Genomic DNA, 19,958 nt, shown 5'->3' with positions numbered 1-19,958 from the left:
TATAGTTTATAAGGTGCTTCTAGGTGAAAATGTAACTCATGGTGTATTTTATAAAAAAACGTGTATTAATCTGTAGATTATTTCAACAAAATTACAGTGGACCGTCCGTATATGTTAATATATTATCTTACTAAATATAGGGCAAAACTGAAAACTCCATTAAACTATTTTGTCTTTGTAATTGTTTCAATTAATTAAAAATTTCAAATCAAGTAATCATTAATTCAAATACTTGTTCGATGTCATACAAAACTGAATAAAAATTCACTGAGGCAACTGCCTCATTTCTTCAGTGAATGCTACGTCGAGTCATTGTCTGGTATCCTTCGAATTATACAGATATAGCTGTTGGCAGAACTTAATACAGAGAAAAAGACCACAAGTCACCTAAAAAGTACTCACTATGGGAACTTTTAATGTATTTCTCAAGCAATAAAGTAAATTATGAACATCAAATAAGTCGTTGAGAGAAAACTCGATGCTGAAAAAAAAATACAAAAATACATTCAGATGTTTTCAATAACTGTTTAAGTATTAATATCAAGTCTGTGTCATTTTCACTCTTATATTCAATGTTATACTCAATCATTTTAAATGAATTGTGTGGAAAGGAAAAGATAAGTTTTAACTTCTAGTTCTTGAAAGTTCAAATGTTAAATGATTCGTGTGAAATGGTAGAAGTTAGTTTTTACTACTAGTTTTTAAAAGTTAAAATGAGAAAAATGGATTAAAAGATTTATAGACATTGCAGATATTTTAATGGAAATACTGTTCTCAAGGCTAAATAAAATGTTTAAAATTTTGATGGCAAAAAAACTTACTTTATGTTGTACATATCACGGACAAACCAGGATATGATTTTAGACCTACTTTTTAAGACAAATTGGATTTCCATTCAATTAAACATAAAAATTTCAAGACATGAATAAGAACTAATTAAACAAGTTGTTTAATGACTGTGAATGTCACTGGAGGCAAATAATGTTGTACTGGCTGAAGGTACAACTCAACCAGGAAAAGAAAGATTTCGTTATCTAAAAAGATGAAATTAATAAGGTGTGATATAATAGCTAAGTCAAGTGCTGAATTAAACATGATATACAACTACATGTACTTTGGATTCAGGGGATGTTTTTATGATTTTTAAAATGGCACCTACGTAAATACCTGGATGCATGTATTTAACAGATATGACAGCGTTTTGAGATCACTAAATTACTGCAGTGGTTTGTCAAGTTGTCAATATACTGCACTGAATTAACAACCTAAAAAAGTGCGCAAAAAATTCCAACTGAAATTACTACATGTGCGCAGTTCATCATTCGGGATTAAGGATGCGCGAAATTCGAAGTATGAAAATGCTAAACTAAGGATGAAAAGTATGGAAATTTCCGATGGAAAAAGGAAAAAGTTTATGATTGATATACACAAACAACACTGAGAGATCTATTTTCTGGGCAAATTTTTAACTAATCGGATATTTCTCTTTGAAAGAAATAATCTTTTATTTTTTCTTGTATTGCAAAAATACACTACTACACTATCGGTTGGCGAACAAAACACTGATAAAGATGATCTGACGAATTTCAGTTTTAGAAAAAGAAATGGACACAACAGAGATTGACACCAAATCAACATACGCTGTTTGGAGATTGGGGACACAGCAAAGAATACTGAAGAATGAAGTCCGGAAACCTAACGACGAGTGCGATTTGAATAGAAATTGGCCAATTTTACCGATTCTGACCACAAGTCGAGTCATTTATTTAAAAAAACCCTTTAAACTGTCAAACTTTGTATTGGAATCTGTAAAACGCCGTATTTACTACCGGTTTTAATGCCAATAAAATGAATAAAGAGAAGAAAAAATAATCACAAACGTGCAGAAAAGTCGACAAGTTCCTAAAGAGCACAAGTCACAGCAGTAAAAAAAATCTCTACTACTGGGATTGTTAAAAGGATCTATTAATTACAACAAGTCTTCAGATAACGTATAAAAATAATGAATCATCCTTTGCATGATTTTTAGTCAGAATCGTACTAAGTATCTGATGTGGATAACAATCCAAAAACGTTTAACAGGATGATATCTTCAAATCCCCGTATCATCACGAATGCCCCAAACTATTGATATATCATAATTCTGAAAATCATTTCAATTAAACATTTGTAAACATCAGTAGTTTAAGTTTTAAAGATCACAACTTTGAAAGTATTACATATCAGAATTTTTATGTCACTAGATACACTTTGCAGTAAACATTCTAGAAAAGCAGAAGTCACTTACCGTACCGGTGTACCTGGTCCATGCTCCCAGTTTTAAGTGGAGTCCAAATTGCTCATTTACTTTTGTTACTTTGTATGTATTATTTTAGTTACTTTATGTTCTTTGTTGTGTTTGTCTGTTTCCATATCTGGTGTTTGTCGCTGGATTACATTCTTTGGATTTTGGAATCTTGGCTCCCTTAATTACTCTCCAAGCTAAGGTTGATTACAAGGTGAAATGTAAGATTTTCATAAACACCGATAAAGTATTTTTCTGTTTCGGCATCGTTGAAGCTTTACTAAATTTATATATATATATATATATATATAGGTCTGAAAAATTCCCAACGATGTTAGAACTGTCAAATTTGCGAAGCAAATTTTGGTCGTTCTATCCGCGGGGCTTGAACTCGTACCGCTGTGACATCTATGGCAACACCGCCTGCACAAAGTCCAGCGCCCTAGCCCACTCGACCAGGTAGGTTATATAAAGATATAGCCTTCGCTGGCCGGGTCATTCCTCCTCGTAGGATTAATCTATGGCTGTAACTTAGTCGTCACATTCTGAGACGTTGTATAATATTGATTTGTTAATTAAATCATTAATTTAATCCTCTATCCTACATAATAACACCTAGATGAACTGTCCCGTACTACCATACATCGTGTACTAAGTTGGTTTGCAGCTTCGTTTTCTTATTTTAAATTCTTTGTCATTGCTATATTTGTATTGAACATCTGTTAATTATTAGTTTTTATATTTTACATTGTTTTTCTTGTATATTTTAGTTTGTATCAAGTCAAGCGCTCAGGGTAATCGTTTAAATTATATAATACGTTATACTTATCTTGTTTCATAACAATAATGATAGTTTGCAGGGATATGGGTAATATTTTTAGCATTTTAGGACAAATCGGTGTCTATTTCGTCAGCAGCGCAAAAATCTGCAAGGAACGGTAGTTGATCTATGGTACAAAATTTATTTATCAGCAAATTTGATAAAAGAAAGAAAAAACTTCACCAAGCGCAGCATGATACGTCTACAACATGTTGACAATATTATTTTTTGACACTCTTCAATATAGGGACTAACAGTTTATTATGGACACAACTATTGGTTAGGTGAAAATTGTACAATACTTTGTAGTTCAATTTTAGTTGAAAATTATGAGATATTCCAAAACTTATTGAAAAACGCAAGTAGGAATTTTCGTGAGACATCTAATAAAATGTATATGATTTTGGTAGAGGGAAGAAATATTGCTATGGTTTTAATGGTCAACTTCTCAACTTCTCAACTTGTCAAATTCAACTTCTGTTGTTATGCTAGCATAGCATGCAAATATATCAGAGATCTCAAATGCTGCTGATATAATTATGTTCTGATTGTAGCGTGACCGAGCATACATACCGCTGGTCACATGACCAATACAGGACTATTTGGTACATTTCAAACTTTGCGACAACGGCAACACTGACTCCATGAAGACCTGTAAAAAAAACTTCCGCTGGCATTTTGATGTAGCACCCTTCTCCTGTTACGTATAAAAAAGCAGAAAGAACAGGCGCCAGTTTTGAAAATTCAGTTGGAATAGGTTATGTATCAAGTGGTTAGAGAATCGTGGGAGTATGGTTTGTAGCATTTAGCATTTAATAAAGAATGAATTGGCCTTTGGTAAAATGTGTTATTGAGGCTTAGAATTAGCATCTTTTAATAAAAAAATTAAACCCAAAATCCAGAACAAAAAATATCGTAGTCAGTGTGGAACTTCACAACTTTACAATGAACTGGTTCGACAGTTAGGTTATAGACATTACATAGAAACTGTGTTGCAAAAAGCTTGATAAGTTGTACTGTGTCATAACTTGTCCTCTACTAATGGTATGTATTTCTAAATCACATAATGCGAAAATCCAATCATTGTCATAATTGAATGTGTAATACTTTGAAAAGTTCCAAATTAATGTGATGAATTATAGCAAAAATGTCGAAAAGATTATTTTGTTTTCAATATCGTATGCACATTTTCTCTGTTTTTCCTCAGCAATTTGCATTTTCAGTAGCAGTAAGAGTGTTTTCTACAGATTCCAATGAAAATATTATACAATATCTAAAATTGGGGATAGGCGCAGGTCCAATGATTCCTTGTTTGGTACTTTTATATTTATTAGCATGAGGCACGAACAAGTTAACTAGTAATAATCTGGAAAAAAAGGAAACTGCTAGAGTAGACGAGAACCTTCATGACTGGAAATAGACATATGTTTTGTACATTTAAGAAAGTGCTGATATTTTTGTCCCATTTTTAAGCCCTTCAATGTGTTAAAGTGGTCATGAAAAATAACTTGATTTATATAACTCAATTTAAGACGTATATTTATTTAACTCTCTACATCTGGAAATCTTATTTTTGAAATAAATTAAGTATTACAACATAACAAATTTGAGTTAAGCAACCCTATATACTTTACAGAACATGTCAATTCACAAATGTCTGTAGAAAATATCTTATCTTGAGAAAACAAAACAACATAAAAATTAAATATTAAACATTAAATAAAAACTGCAGTCTGCTTGTCAAATTACAATTAGTCAATAAGATGAAATTATATAGGCAAATAGGGTTTGTTAAAAAGGACTTGGGAGCATAAACAACGTACCAATTTGTATATATCAAAGTAACTACTGCTATGTTTTTTAAAGTAGTGTTATTTACACTGCTAAAGCACCAAGTAATTTCTTCAATCGCCGAAATGAACTAAAGAAAACAGCACATTTCACCCTTCACAGCAAATTTATACGATTCGGTATATAAGCCGGTTGACATGTATTTAGTTCAGTAGTACTGGAATTTTGTTTAACAGCTTCATTTAAAGACTAAATAAAATGTAAGTTTATTTATGTGGAAATAATATTTTGAATTGATTTATGCATGTGCTAATTAACGGAGAAAAATTAATAATGTTTTGGCACTAGTAGTTTCGTACTAATTACTCGTTTAGCACCTTATTATTTATGACTTGAATAGCTAACATAACTTCCTTGACAGTTAAATAATAATATTAAATGGCAATTAAAAAAAGTGGACATACTCTGAATGCCAAGAGCAAACATGGTAAGAAAGCGTAAGTGAGTTTTAATAGAATCGCCTACACGATATTGTCAAAACGCAGTAAACAAAACATTCACTATTTATTAAAGGTAACGTTAAATGTCAATTTTTGTGTTGAAGCTTTAAGATTTAGTCATGCAACATGTTTTTTTAATATGTAGCCAGAGTCATGGTAATATATGTGTGATGTAAAAAAAACAATTTCATGAAAGCTAAAACCTGAGTATTAATTAATTCATCTTAATATTAGTTTGAATTGTTTCTGCTTAAAAATATTAGATCTATCGGGGAAACCAAACCTAAAATACAAAATACCAATCGTATGCCATAAAGCGGGTAATTATTGCGGTTGCTAATTTTGGTATGTTTCTGAGATTGAGTTTAAACGGCAAAATAAATTCCGCCAAAATATTTACACAAGGTTTAGTGCACTTTTTAGCATCCGCATAAAAATAAAAAAACGTCAAAATATTTCGTAACATTTTTGTCTCAAAATCGCCAAATTTTACTACCGGTGCAAAAAATGAAGTGTATTAGGGGTTTGAATTTGAAACAGGCGACTTGAAGGTTGACCGATCTGTTTTATATTCGTATAGAGATAGGGTCTTACACAGGATACGACAAAGAAAAAAATAACTTGTCCAGTCCTTCAATTTCCTTTCCCGTCATATAGATCATGTATTATCTCTGAATGACCATAACGCAAATGGACTTAAAATTATAGAGAAATTTGTTACACCTTCATCTTCAAAAACTTGACAATCGTGATGATTTTTGCTTGACAAAGTTTACTTCGACTTTCTTAGCGACAAAATACCAACATCTCTAACCCATGTAGCACACAATTTACAGTTATTACTGTCCTGCTCGTGAATTGTACACTAAATCTCTTTGTTTAAAGACAATACTATCAGACAAGCAGCAAAAATGCACCACCAGACCTTAGACAAGTTCAGAACCAGGCAATACGAATCATCACAGGTGCCATGAGGTCAGCACCAATACAGAAGAAATATAGAAGAGGTAACGAACATACCACCGCTAAGTAAAAGAAGGGAATGCAAACAAATGATACAAGACACAAAATACCAGTGCAGTCAAGACCATCCAAGACTAAAACAATTTTCATTAGGCAGTGTTTAAATATAGTTTTGTATAAGAGGTAATAGTTTTACAAAGACTACACCGAGAATCTTAACAAAAGCAAGTCAAACCCATAGCTTTTTTCTGTAAATGACCATTGTAAGTGATGATAAACAGAAATTTTAGCATCAAGAAAACTGTACCAAACATCACTTCAAAAAATTAACTGACGGTGTTAAAAGAACAGTACCTACCAGAATCTTGGATAATTATACAAATGCAACAAAAAATGTCAAACAATGTTAATATACAAATTCAGGTTTAACATAATTCGTGGAATGATAAATGTTACATAAGACAAGTGTAAATCTTCTGTTTTTTTTTTTCAAACGTGTTTGTACTAACATGTAGGTTAACCGCATGTTTATCTGTTTCAGTAATGACTTGTGGCCCTTTATCACATTCCAACTGCAAAACTTGCTTAAACCAACACATTTATTACCATAGGGATTCTGTCACGTAGCTAAAAGACGAAACAATTAACGTGACTGTAAAATTCTATTTGATAGAATTTTTTTTTGGCTAATAAACAATTTTTAATTAGATTATTACAATGCAATTTTCCGCAAACAATAATATCCCGCCTTTAAGTTGTTTTACGACAGATATGACGAATAAACTCATCCCTTTATAATTATTTCAAATGCCGGTAAATTCTCTTACGATTTCTACGATTTATAAATTTATAGACAGATAAACATGTTTTGTTTTGCACAATTTTCCCTTTCTTTTTTTTGAAACGTTTGGAATGCCTAAACATAACAAGAAATTCATCCTCGTTTTCTTTTTTTGTGTTTTTTTAATCTTGTTCATCATAAGGATCATTTATCATATATAAATTTTGTAGAGCTTTTTGTGTAAATAGGAAAATACTGAAAGAGTAAAGAGGGAACCAAGATTCTAGCGGAAATAAAAAAATGTAATAAAGTGATATTTTCAAATGTATTTTTTCATAAACTGACTTGATATTCAAAACTTTACTTAATTTGTAAGCTTGGCAACCAGTACAATATACACCATTACGGTTTTCATTCAGAAAAAATGATTGATTGACAGAACCTATATGTCCTTTCTTTTTGATATCTTAACTTGTGTATATGGTTAACATTGCTGATTGCTAATTCGACAATGTGATCTGTCTATCTTTTTAGTGACTTCATAGAACAACATCGATCAAATAAAACCAAAAGAGAACAATACAAGACTTGGTCATTTATATCTTTGTAAACATTTCCTTAATAAATGGCAACCGTGGATGATTAATAAAAAATGAGGAAACGATTACGTGCCGGTTATAAATTGTCCATTTTTTGTTGACGAATTGTACAATTTTTGTATATAAAAGACTCGTTAAACATGTGGTTTGTAGGATTTTTTTTATTGAAGTACATACCGTTGGTCATTTATTTTTGTTTTAGGATTTTAGTGTTATTAAAGATTTATAGAAACCTCTCCAATGAAATTTTTTCATTGATAAGAAATAATTAGTCATAACAAAATATAGTGATATATAAGCTATGAATTATGGTTGGTTAGTCTGTTAGAATATTATAGTGACAAATTTCGTTTGATCGATATTGGCGTGTTTCTTGGTTCTAAATATCAATAATATATGCGAGCATTAAGATCGACCAGCGCGGATTTTTAAGAAAAGTCATCTTTGTCCTAAAATTTCATTGGAAAATAAAATTTTATTTATATGTCTCTACTTTCATGAGAGTTACAATATTAACATACATTCAATGCATACCACATTGTTGTATGAGTTTGTATTGCAAGGCTATGCAAATAAATTCGAGTATTTAGATTGAGATCACAGCAAGCAATTGAAACTTACCGAATAATGCGACGGGTACCTGTAACGGAACAGGACACGCTTTTTGTAGGAACTCGTATTGCAATTGCTTTATTTTTTCATGTGCTGCCTTGGTTTTTCTTATTTCAGGTTTTACATGTTTTTGTATTTAATTCTGGTTTATACATAGTTAATCGTGTATGCAGATCGTCTAAGGTCACTGTGTTCATTCTTTAGCTGTTACTAAGATTAAGATGATTATCATGAATATGATATTTTGATGCTTCGGTATATTTTTGCCGGTATTTCATAAGCATGAACGATCATCTTATAAGGTGTTTTTAATGTAATAACTTGTATATTTAGGTCCATTTTTTATATTATTTTAAGAAGACGATATCACAAGCATGAATATCAGCTCCTCGTCACCACTTTTTATGTAGGTTTACTGCAGTACCATAAAGTAAGATTTAGATCACAGCAAGTATACAATATATGATGACGTGAGATTAGTCGTCAATGATTCAATCAATGTCACCAATGTTTGACACGAAAGGCAACCATTTACCGTGTTTATATTACATGTTTAATTATCGATAACAGCACAATACGAATGAAATTACATATTTTTTCTATTGTCCATTACACTTTGTCAAATTACAGTTATTCCTATATAAACTGAACTCTGAATAATCTTAAAACCAGACATTTTAACAATCCCTTTATAATCTAATCAAAAGTATTTTGAGCCAAGGAAAACCGACAACCTGTCCAAATAGAACCAATTATAAAGTCTGAAAGAGCTAGGTATAGGCAGGTTTCACTGTATGTGATGTTATCAGGCCTTGCAGGTGAAATGTATTTACTTATTTCGAAGCAAGGCATTTTGCTTTGGCCTTTTTCTTGGACTTTTGATGATGTCATATTAGATCCAGTCAAACCTAATGTTGTGTATCTTCTGTCTCAATTTGTTTGGAAGCCAGTAGGAGCCTTCTGATGTGTAAGCAAGGCAGTTAAATGTTTGTTGAACAATGCCTGAAGATGGACACGTAAGATGCTCTTGACGAACTCTTCTATATAATTTGTTTAATTAGGAATATCTTGTACTATTATTGTCATTAGATCATATTGCAATGTCATTTTGGTTGTTGAAGGCCATCAATCAAACATTTCGTGGTTTTAAACATAACATCCTACAACTTAAACATCAATGAATAATATAATACATTTGCCTTCAATGACGTCTTTGGATTAAAGAAGGCATAGTGTTACGTTTTCGTTAGGTGCCATGAATTTTTAAGGAAATCTAGGTCTTGGAGATTTAGGAGAATTGGGACAAGTCACTATTTATGTCAAACCACGGAGTCGCCCTTGTCAAAGGTGTTAAAGGTAATACCTCATTGTGTATTCTGACGAATTGTGCCGAGGGCATTGTCATAAGATACTAACGTAAAAGTACTTCCTTGTAGAAGAAAACAAACTCTCATATAAATACCATAGGCTTTGCTATGTGCACATTCTGTAGTTATCCTCTACGATAGTCACTTCAATGGTAGATATGCAGGAGTTTACCTTCAATGTGTGTATTGTAATACTGACATTGTCAGTTGTATATGCCAAAACATTAAGTTCATTGACCTCCAGTCTAAGAATGGCACGAAGAACAAGAAGACAAGTTGAACAAAACATTTGTGCTTCTATTCAATGCAAAAATGGCATTTGTGATCCTAACGCCTCCGTTGTAGGGGTTTGTAAATGTAATGAAGGCTGGGCTGGACCGTTGTGTAATTATGAATGTCGAAAGCAATGTGGACTACACGGAAAATGCTCTTTGTTCGGAAATATCGAAAATTGTAAGTGTGACATTGGTTACAGCGGAGAATTCTGTGATAAGGTAATTGACACGGCCGTTCTTCCACAACCAGAGTCTCTGGCCTTTAGACAGTCAAACAGTATAATATTCCGCCAACTCGAGAACACGTCCGTCGTTTATGACAAGAAAATTTGCTTTCCTGGTTTTGTGTGTTCACATGGTGTCTGTGAATATGGACATAGTAAAGATGGAGCACTAACTGTTCGATGTAATTGTGAGCAGGACTGGATTGGAACATTCTGCCATGTTCCTTGCATTCGTCGATGTCAAAACGGAGGACGGTGTTTCAGGGAGCGAGCAGATAGAAACGAATTTTGTATCTGTCCATTCAATTATACCGGTTCTTTCTGTGAGATAAGAAAACCCGACAACAGAGCATTTGTACTTACTGGATAGTAGCACTTAGCAATTGTTGCTATGATTTTAAACTCGAAATCCGTTAAAAGTTCCTTTGGGGAATTTTTAAAATTAAGTGAGTTACGGGTTATATCCAAGTCAGGTCGGACATTACGTATTTATTTCATTTATTGCATAATATTCTAGCATTAAATTAAAGACTCTGTGTTTATTTGGTGTAACTTTGATTTGATTTGTTTGAACTATATATTATAGTCCAGTTAATTTTGTTCAGTTTTGGTATTTTTTTCTTATTGCAATAGTTTTACAAAGACTACACCGAGAATCTTAACAAAAGCAAGTGAAAAAGAAATACAACAAAAAAGAAAAGATGCAATTTATTTGAAATGCTTATATCTATTCAAATCATGTAAAACAACATTTTTCAAACGATCATTATAATAATGAAATAATAATCTAGATTATATCAGCTAGTCGCCATTTAAAAAAATATCATGCAGTCCTCTTCAATTGTCCGGCAACTATTTCGAAAATGTTGTCATGATTTGAGAATAAAATATTGCAGTTTTTGAGGTATCTGCAAACGTTTATGTTTATATTGTTCGGTTAGGTTTTTTCTTCGGTATGGTTGCGTGTTCACTTTTAATTCCTACCCTGTTTTCCCCATCGTTGTCTTTCTTATTAAGATATTTAGCACTCTCTCTTTTCCAAAATATTTAACATTGTAATGTATCAACGATCCCGGAAATTAGATTCAAAATCGTTATCAATCATATAAAAACTGACATAATTGATGATTAGGGAATTCTACATATATTTTAATATTTGCCATCGTTTATATGGAATCATTGATGGTTTGGAAGTTCAAGATTTTGTATTTAAAACACTAATTTTTGCAGAGTCTTTTGTTGGTATAAATGCTACCACTAATCGAATATTGTTTACTTGATTACGATTAAATGTTGTTCAGTATTCAAATAATATTAATTGCATCACTGGATTTGCGCTCAGAAATTTTTCAATGGAAAGTAAGAAAAAATATGTTTTTGACAGAGTTGTCTGCCCTTGAAATGACCTTTATCAGTGCATTCCGATGAAATAAAAACTCATTCTACCAAAATGATGTGGAAAATCTTGCTTTTTCTTCCTTGATTCTGTTTATGCATATAATCAAATTAAACTTATGAAATGGTGTTTTTTTTCATATATGTTTAACTCACTACCTGATTCTTACAGATACTGACACTTAATTAATTTCGATTTACTTCACTGTTTATTTGTTGAGGTAGGTTCCAGAAAATAATTTTGATATAATCACCGTCCGAAAATATATTAAACAAAATTAAACAAATAATATTTAATTTAAAAAATGATAAAAAAAGACAATGCTGCTGAGGAAATTAATCAAGTATAAATGCACACATTGAGTCCATAATAAATCATGAATGTTTGTCGAGAACATTGTAGCCTTTGGTTAACATATTTTTACATTGGTTATATAACTTGTAGTGCTTAATAGATTAATAGAAAATTAATAGAAGGTAAACATATGTTTTACAATAAAATAATTTTAGATTTTGAATGGGAGGAACAATCTATAACTCGTTCTATTTTTCTGTTTATTGTTTTTGTATTTGATTTTACATTCAATGCAAGTATTATCATTAATCAATATTACTAATACGTATTAAACATCCATTTTGACGGAGACATGCGAACACAATTTGATTTCGAACAGTATTGTGGTTAATTATTTGCACGCGATACAATAATTATTCCGTTTTCTCATTAATAAAACACTTGAAATTTATGTGCCGATTTAAATACCTTTCCTAAACTTCACAGAGTATATGAACTTGATTAGGACGGTCTCGAAATGTTAAACCAATTTCTTATTTTCAGACTATGTGTACCTCTAACTTTGTAGTTTCCATATTCACGTGACAAATTATTATTTATTTTTCTGCTATTGCCATTCCTTTCCGCCAATCGTTGTTCATATTTGTCTCATCAACATTTTTGAAACAACGGAGTAGATTGTAACAAATTTGTTCAGAAACATCCATTGTGTATCTAATCATAGTAAATGGGTGTCACAATTCACTATATCTTTTGGGTATCTGAAACATAAATAGCTCGACATCGTTTTGTCAGAACAAATCGAGTCATCCTCCATACAACATTGATAAACAAAGTATTGTAAGTATGAACAGCTGCATTCTCACTGGCAAAACCTATAAAATTATATTAATTTCAGTTATGCTAATCGAGCATAATATGAGGATTTTTTTTAAACAACAGAAACGAAAATGTCTAACACAAAAGTACACATCACAATTAGGTAAGGAAAACGGGAAAATAACGATCGTTGTTGTGAAAATGATGGAAAAGAAACTTTAGTTAATGAACTGGTCCAAAGGACAAAGCTTTGAAAAGTTACCGTTTGATAAGGAAAAGTAGAAATATTTATCATGATTGTTTCCGCTTCTTATTTGAATCGATGTATTAATCTTTATGTGAAGTTATAGTTGAGATGATACAGCTTCATGTTGGGATATTAGGGACATAATATTACCTTGGAAAATAGAATAAATAAAATCAGTCTTTGGATGTCGTCTTCTATCAGGTTTGAACATCGTAAAAAATACAAGAGCAGAAAAAAAATAGGAGAATCTATGTATAAAGTCTAACACAAGAGCAGATAACAGAGAATATCGACAAAATGTTGCAAAAATAATAAAATTTCATATAAAAACTGCACATAAGAAAAGAAAAGACACCACTTTAAAAACTGAAGCAATTGTAATATGGTTAATGTAAAAAATAAATAAAGCACCAGAAACAGACATCACATTGTCTTTGACATAGTTGCTTCATAATTTAAATTCGAAGTCGAAATATATCTACAAGGCGATGATTATATCATTTGAATTTAAATATTCTGGTTTCATAATTAATGTTATTCATAAAATTGTAAATAGGATTGACGATGAAACTGACGCTTTTTTTATCTACTTGATTATCGTATTATTTGCCGTCATGCAAAAAACATGTAGACATATTGTCGATGAAAAAAATCAAGAAATTGATAACATCCTTTTACAAATATTAATGCATTGAATCCGTAAAGTTCAGATTTAAACATTTCTATCGAATTCTTCAAAAATGTACATTGATACAATCCTACAGTTTAAAAACTTATAAATTTGATGATTTCTTTGAAACTTCAGGGCTTGTCTGATGAAACTTTTCTAAGATATTCCTTTAGTGATCTTTTTCAGTCCAAAATTTGGACCACCCGAATCATCGAAGCTTGAGATGTCACACCACAGCTATCTTAAGGGTAAAGACCGTCTTAGAATATATTTCTTAAAAAGTCAAATACGAAAATAATATCAAACAAAGTTCTTTTTAGTGTGTGTGATCAATTTCTTTACCCCATGAACATTTCCAGATCGGATTCACTACCATTTTGATGGACATTTGTGGGTCTTGATGAAAAGAATGTACATTGAAAAGATAATTTAATATGTACCACTGTTATATGAACCTTTGTAAAATAAATTATTTAAATGAAGAAAAAATGAAGTCCATTGCAAAATACAGAAAGAAACATTTTGATAATAAAAAAAATGGCAAGTGTTGATCAGTTTTTGAAAGTAGCTGAACAGATTTCTGTCTCTGTTGTTATTAATCTGTTCTATAAATCGCCGTCTGTCATAATATTCGATGTGATTCTCTATTTTTTCATGAATTATCAACAATTATGGTTTTTGTTTTAGTTAAGTTTCTCTTCATCTTTGCTTGACTTTTCTTATGTATAAAACTTGCGGTCCTTCTTTGGTAATACGACTGCATTGTTCACAAAGCTTCTATTTTTATCGATTGCAATTCCAATTGCAGGGGGTTGAGTAAGAGTTTTTATAACTTTAAAAAAGCTGTAGATTTAAAATTATAAATGGGTTTTCCTATGTTTGTGACAAAGCGGAATGGAAATGATTGAATTAGTATTATAGATTAGTAAGATAATTCTAACTGACTACTAATTCAAGAAGTTCACAATATGAAGTGCGGACTTTAAAATATATTCTAAAATGTTATAAATCTTTATAGTTTACCAGACAGATGAAGAGGCTTGTACTGTTCTTACTCTTAATTTTATAATACAAAAAAGTCATATGGGTTTTGGTATGCTGTGCAGGTGTTCCAAGGAGTAACTACGTGGAAGAAGTGATATGCAGAAATATGACAGAACTGTGATGCCTAATATTATTGAATTCTATCTAACAATGAAGAAAATAAAACCGCAAGTAAATAACAACAACGCCGCAAATAACAATGACACACATAAAAAATAATAACAAATACAATCGCATCTGGCGGTTTATGTGCACTTAAGCCATAAACAAGAAATCTCCTTTATCAATTATTTTTCATTTTTAATATATTGATGCTTGTCATTAGTAATTATTATGGACACGGAATGCATATGATGTCATAGTATTTTGTTGACGAAAGAAAAAAGTACCACAGGAAAGATGCCTTGTTTTCTGACGCAGGTTGATCATTCCCAAAACGGACTCTTATGATTGTTTTTTATCATTGTTATTTTCGAGATATCTTCAGATATTCATTAAATATCGTTAAAATTAATGTTTGTGTTTTTCAAGTTTAGTTCGACTTTCTTCATATTTGAAGTAAAGGAAATTTGAATTGCTTCCCATGAATTGTATGTATTTGAATGTTACAACCGTTGCTTCATTTTCGTAACAAAATGAATAGTTAAATAATGATTTTTTTGACATTGACATTTTAACATTGATTTGAGATTTTAGGTTTTGGTTAAGAAACATAGCTACTTGATGTGCTGCACTCGGTTAGTTTTTCATAATTTTGGATGTTTCTGTATCAGTATATCTTTAGTTTAATATATTTTTTATGTTCTTAATTCCCTTTTTTGTTTTCTTTTTCTTATGTATTCAGTTTCTTGTGGAAATTGATCATATAACACATGTTCAAAAATGACCTTAAGTATGTCCAAATTGAGATTTGGGGCTAAATCTACGTATAGATTCTAACACCTTTGTGTGTTCAATAAAATGCACCAGAGTTGTCTTTCTTTTACCACAAAACTCACTATTTAGTTTCACTTATTTATAGCATCCTGTTTTCTCTTTCTCTTCTGACCATTTTACTGCCTCAAATCTAGATGGATTCATAATTTGTATTGATATGCTAGTATTGTACTGTTACCCTGGAAATCCCAGAGTTTTAATCTTTCACTAGAAACCATCTTGTCATAAGCAGCGATAACCTAATTGAAATGTTAGAATGAAATTAAAAAAGAAAGATTATATAGCTTCGTAACGGTTCAAATATTCTTTTTAAATTAACATTTACGATATCTGAAACATCATAAAATGGAACATTATTTCCTTGTTTGTTACCTTTAGAGTTCCTTGAAAATCTTGCCATTCATTAAAATTTTTATGAAGGAAAAACACTTAATTTGATAGCATACGTAAGGTTCTAGTTTAATTCACTAGCCAATATTCTGTCTTAAAGGATATCCTGATCAGTTAAAAGGTTCGGTAGTTCACGGTAGTGGTTTATCGTATTATTTATACATTGTAAATCTAATCAACCAGCCTATTGCCTTCTGAATAATATTCTTTTCATTTATCAAACGTCATTAAGATGTTTTATGAAAATTTGAGTAAATATCATACTACTACCAGTTGATTTTCAGAGTTTAAGTCACTAAAGTTGTATTTTTTAACATCGTAAAAGACAAATATCATAGATCACGAAAATCAATTTATATTTTTAACTATAAAACACTCCCCATACGTTTAACTCGATTTATCTCCTAAATTAAAAACAAATGGAACTTGGATTCATTGTTCGACTTCTTCGGTTTCAATTTTTTAATGAGTAACATTTTCTAAATTAAGCCTTCTAGTAATGAAATAGATACCAAAAATTCAAATTATTTAATTGTTTCTCAGATTATTGTATTAACAACTCGTTTTGGAATATTTTATTGTGTGCGCTGTGGTAAGTTTTTTTTTAAAACTATAATTGTTTACTTTATTACATGAATAAATTACATTGGTTATATACATAACCCTTTACAAAAAAAATGAGTAGTTTTCCTTGTTACTTTAGTGACCATTATACTTTGTTAAAGAATCGCTAGTATCAAAGTAGATTTTTTTCCAAGTGTTTATTGTTAATATATAGAAATATGTATTGACTGATATCAAAGGCCTTCCAATTCCTACCATCATTTTCATCTATAGATACAATCATAGATTTCGCTTTAACTGATTAAATTTATGAATCCTTTGAGATAATGGCGCCAATAAAATAGCAATTTAAAACCTGATATATGAAACTATTCGGTTTTAAGTTGAATGTTTTGAATTTATTGTAATATGTTTTCGTTCTCTTAATATAACTATTGTGTTCTTGCCAATTTATTAACCATCATCACGAAATGTTATAAAAACAGTTGAAGACAGTCCTCATCCCAACAATTTTAAATTTCAGTGATTTTTGTCGTGTTTCTGAAATTCAACCTGTTAAGTGGAGGTACAATGATCGTATTACCGAAAGCTGATACGATTTTATTCGTATTGTTCGATGTGTTATTTGAAATATTAATCATCCCAATCCATTCATTCTAGATAGTGTGTTTTCATGTAACTTAGTGCAATGTTCTCCTAACTTTTCTGAACAAATATTTTTCAATGAAGCTAATGCCTTACAGATAGTTATTGCCATCACTTGGCGTCCGCCGTCGTCGTCCGTCGTCTTTAACAATATTTCAAAACTCTTCTCTTCTGACACTAATAAAACTTGGGGTATCCTGCATATAGTCAAGTCAATGTATCAAAATTTTATCCTTAATCTAAACAAATTGCATCTGAAGTTATTTAAGCTTCAATCTACAGCATTATGACCCAATTAAACACAGATAAAAGTGCAACAAAATTTGACTAGCGGAAACCTCAAATAATGAAAGGATTGGAAAGGGGAGATAACTCTGTGACTACGTTCTTACTTGCTATTTTTATGTTTTTTTTTCTTTCAAAAATCTCCTATGACAATACTTGACCAATTGAAATCAAACTTAGTATGGATCTTCTTTTGGGTATTCTGCATAGAATAAATATGGGGATTTTTGAAGTTTTTCGCATATATCTCCAAAACCGTTAAATTTAGCGAAATTATGAAATGAATAATAGTATTCAGCATGATGAGATCTATATGTGTTGTAATATTCGTTTTAAGATGGTACACCTAGATATAAATGTATAGTTCTTATGTAGATCCTCATACAAAAAATAATTCCAAACCATCTTCCAAATATACAGAAGAGGATGTTTTCAAAATACTGGCATTTTTTATCGACAACATATTTGTCCAGGGTGGTGGACGCGTTTTTCAACAAACGATCGGCATTCCAATGGGAACAAATTGTGCTACTCTACTTGCTGACCTATTCTTTCACTCTTACGAGGCTGACTTTATAGCTGATCTGATCCAAAAGAAAGACCATCGTTTGCTAGATTCTTTAATCTTAGTTAATCATATATATATTACGTATAATCGTTGAACAATCCTAGTTTCGGGGATTTGATACATAGCATCTACCACAAAGAACTTGAGATAAAGGATACTACAGACTGTGAAGTCAGCCTCATATCTTGAACTACACTTAGAGATCGATGGTAAAGGAAAACTACTGACCAAACATTACGACAAACGTGATGACTTTTCATTCTGAATTGTCAACTTTCCTTTCATCTGTAGCAAAATCCCTTCAGCACCTGCTTATGGGGATTTCATACCACAACTCATACGTTATGCCAGAACCGTAAGAACGCAGACTTTTGTATGACTTTTTACAATTAAAATTCTGGAAGAGGATTATGTTGCAACAAGATTGAAGTCATTACAACAGAAGTTTTACGGTCGTCTTCATGAACTTGTGGATCGTTACGGTGAATCCATATGCACCGTGAAAACTGATTTGTTCAACAGTCATAGTTTTCTTTTTTCCTTTTCTTTCGTCTACCCCGGATTTTACTTTTTATAAGCAACTCGGTGGGTGTTTCTAGAAAAGCAGAGGACGCTTACCCTACTGGTCCACCTGTTCCATGCCCCCAGTTTTTAGCGGTCCGAGTTGCTCATTTACTTTTGTTACTTGTATGTATTATTTTAGTTACTGTATGTTCTTTGTTGTGATTGTCTTTTTTCCATGTCTGGTCTTAGCCCCTGGATTACATTCTTTTGATTTCCGCTAGAATCTTGGTTCCCTTTGTCGACTTTTTTTTGCTATTTTGTATGTTACTATTTGACTAATTAGATCCAACCTTGGTGTGAAGGTTCCTTTGGGTGTCCTGCTTACAGCAAATGTAGGGATTTTTGATCCGTCAAAAAGAAAATGACCGCCGTTACAAAAAATTAAACGTAGGGGTGAGACAATAGTTTTTTTCATTTATCCCCAAAATCGTTAAATTTAGCCAAATTTTGAATAACTTGAAGTGTTCATCATGATGAGATCTATTTGTGGTGAAGTGTTGGAGTTATTTGGAGTCTTTTTGCTATTTATAATCTTATTTCTTTTAACAATCTTCTCATCTGACACTACTTGACTAATTGGAACAAAACTTGGTATAAATGTTCCTTTGGGTATTCTGCAAAGAACTGAAGAGGGATTTTTTTCCGTCGAAAAACATGACTGCCGTTACTAAAACGTCAGAAAATAGTTTTTAGCATATAGCTCCAAAACCATTAGGTTCAGCCAAATTCTGATATGGATTAAAGCATTCAGCATAATGAAATCTATCTGCGTTTCGTTTTCATCTGTTAAGCTATGTCGGAGTTATTGCCATTTTTCAATATTTTTTTTTTACTATTTTTAATGTTATTTCTTTCAAAAATCTTCTTCTGACACGACTTGACCAATTTGAACCAAACTTGGTATGAATGTTCCTTATTGTATTTTTTATAGAACTGATGTAGGGATTTTGATTCGTGGAAAAACATGGCTGCTGTAACTAAAAAAAGAAAAAAAAGTTGTCAGTCAGAAGTTTTTGTCATATACCTCCAAAACTGTTAGGTTTAGCCATATTCTTTCAATGATCCTTATTATATTGCCTACAAGAGTCTTCCAAGGGAACAACGTTGTCAGACAATTTCATGTAAGAATTATCGCCCCTGAAAGGTGAAAATGACTCTTTTCAAAATCTTGAAAACTATGATAGATAGAATAAAATTTTCAATTGCTGAAATGATCCTTATGATAAGGCCTAAAAAGGTTTGCGGGAATCAAATTTTCTTAGGACGATTCTTTGTTAGAGTCATTGCCCTTGAAAGGCAAAACAATATGTTTTAGCAGTT

This window comes from Perna viridis, chromosome 1, assembly GCF_037379345.1.
Source record: "Perna viridis isolate PV_CMFRI_1.1 ecotype Kerala chromosome 1, ASM3737934v1, whole genome shotgun sequence".
NCBI classification, from domain to species: Eukaryota; Metazoa; Mollusca; class Bivalvia; order Mytilida; family Mytilidae; genus Perna; species Perna viridis.
This window is presented reverse-complemented; position numbering follows the sequence as displayed.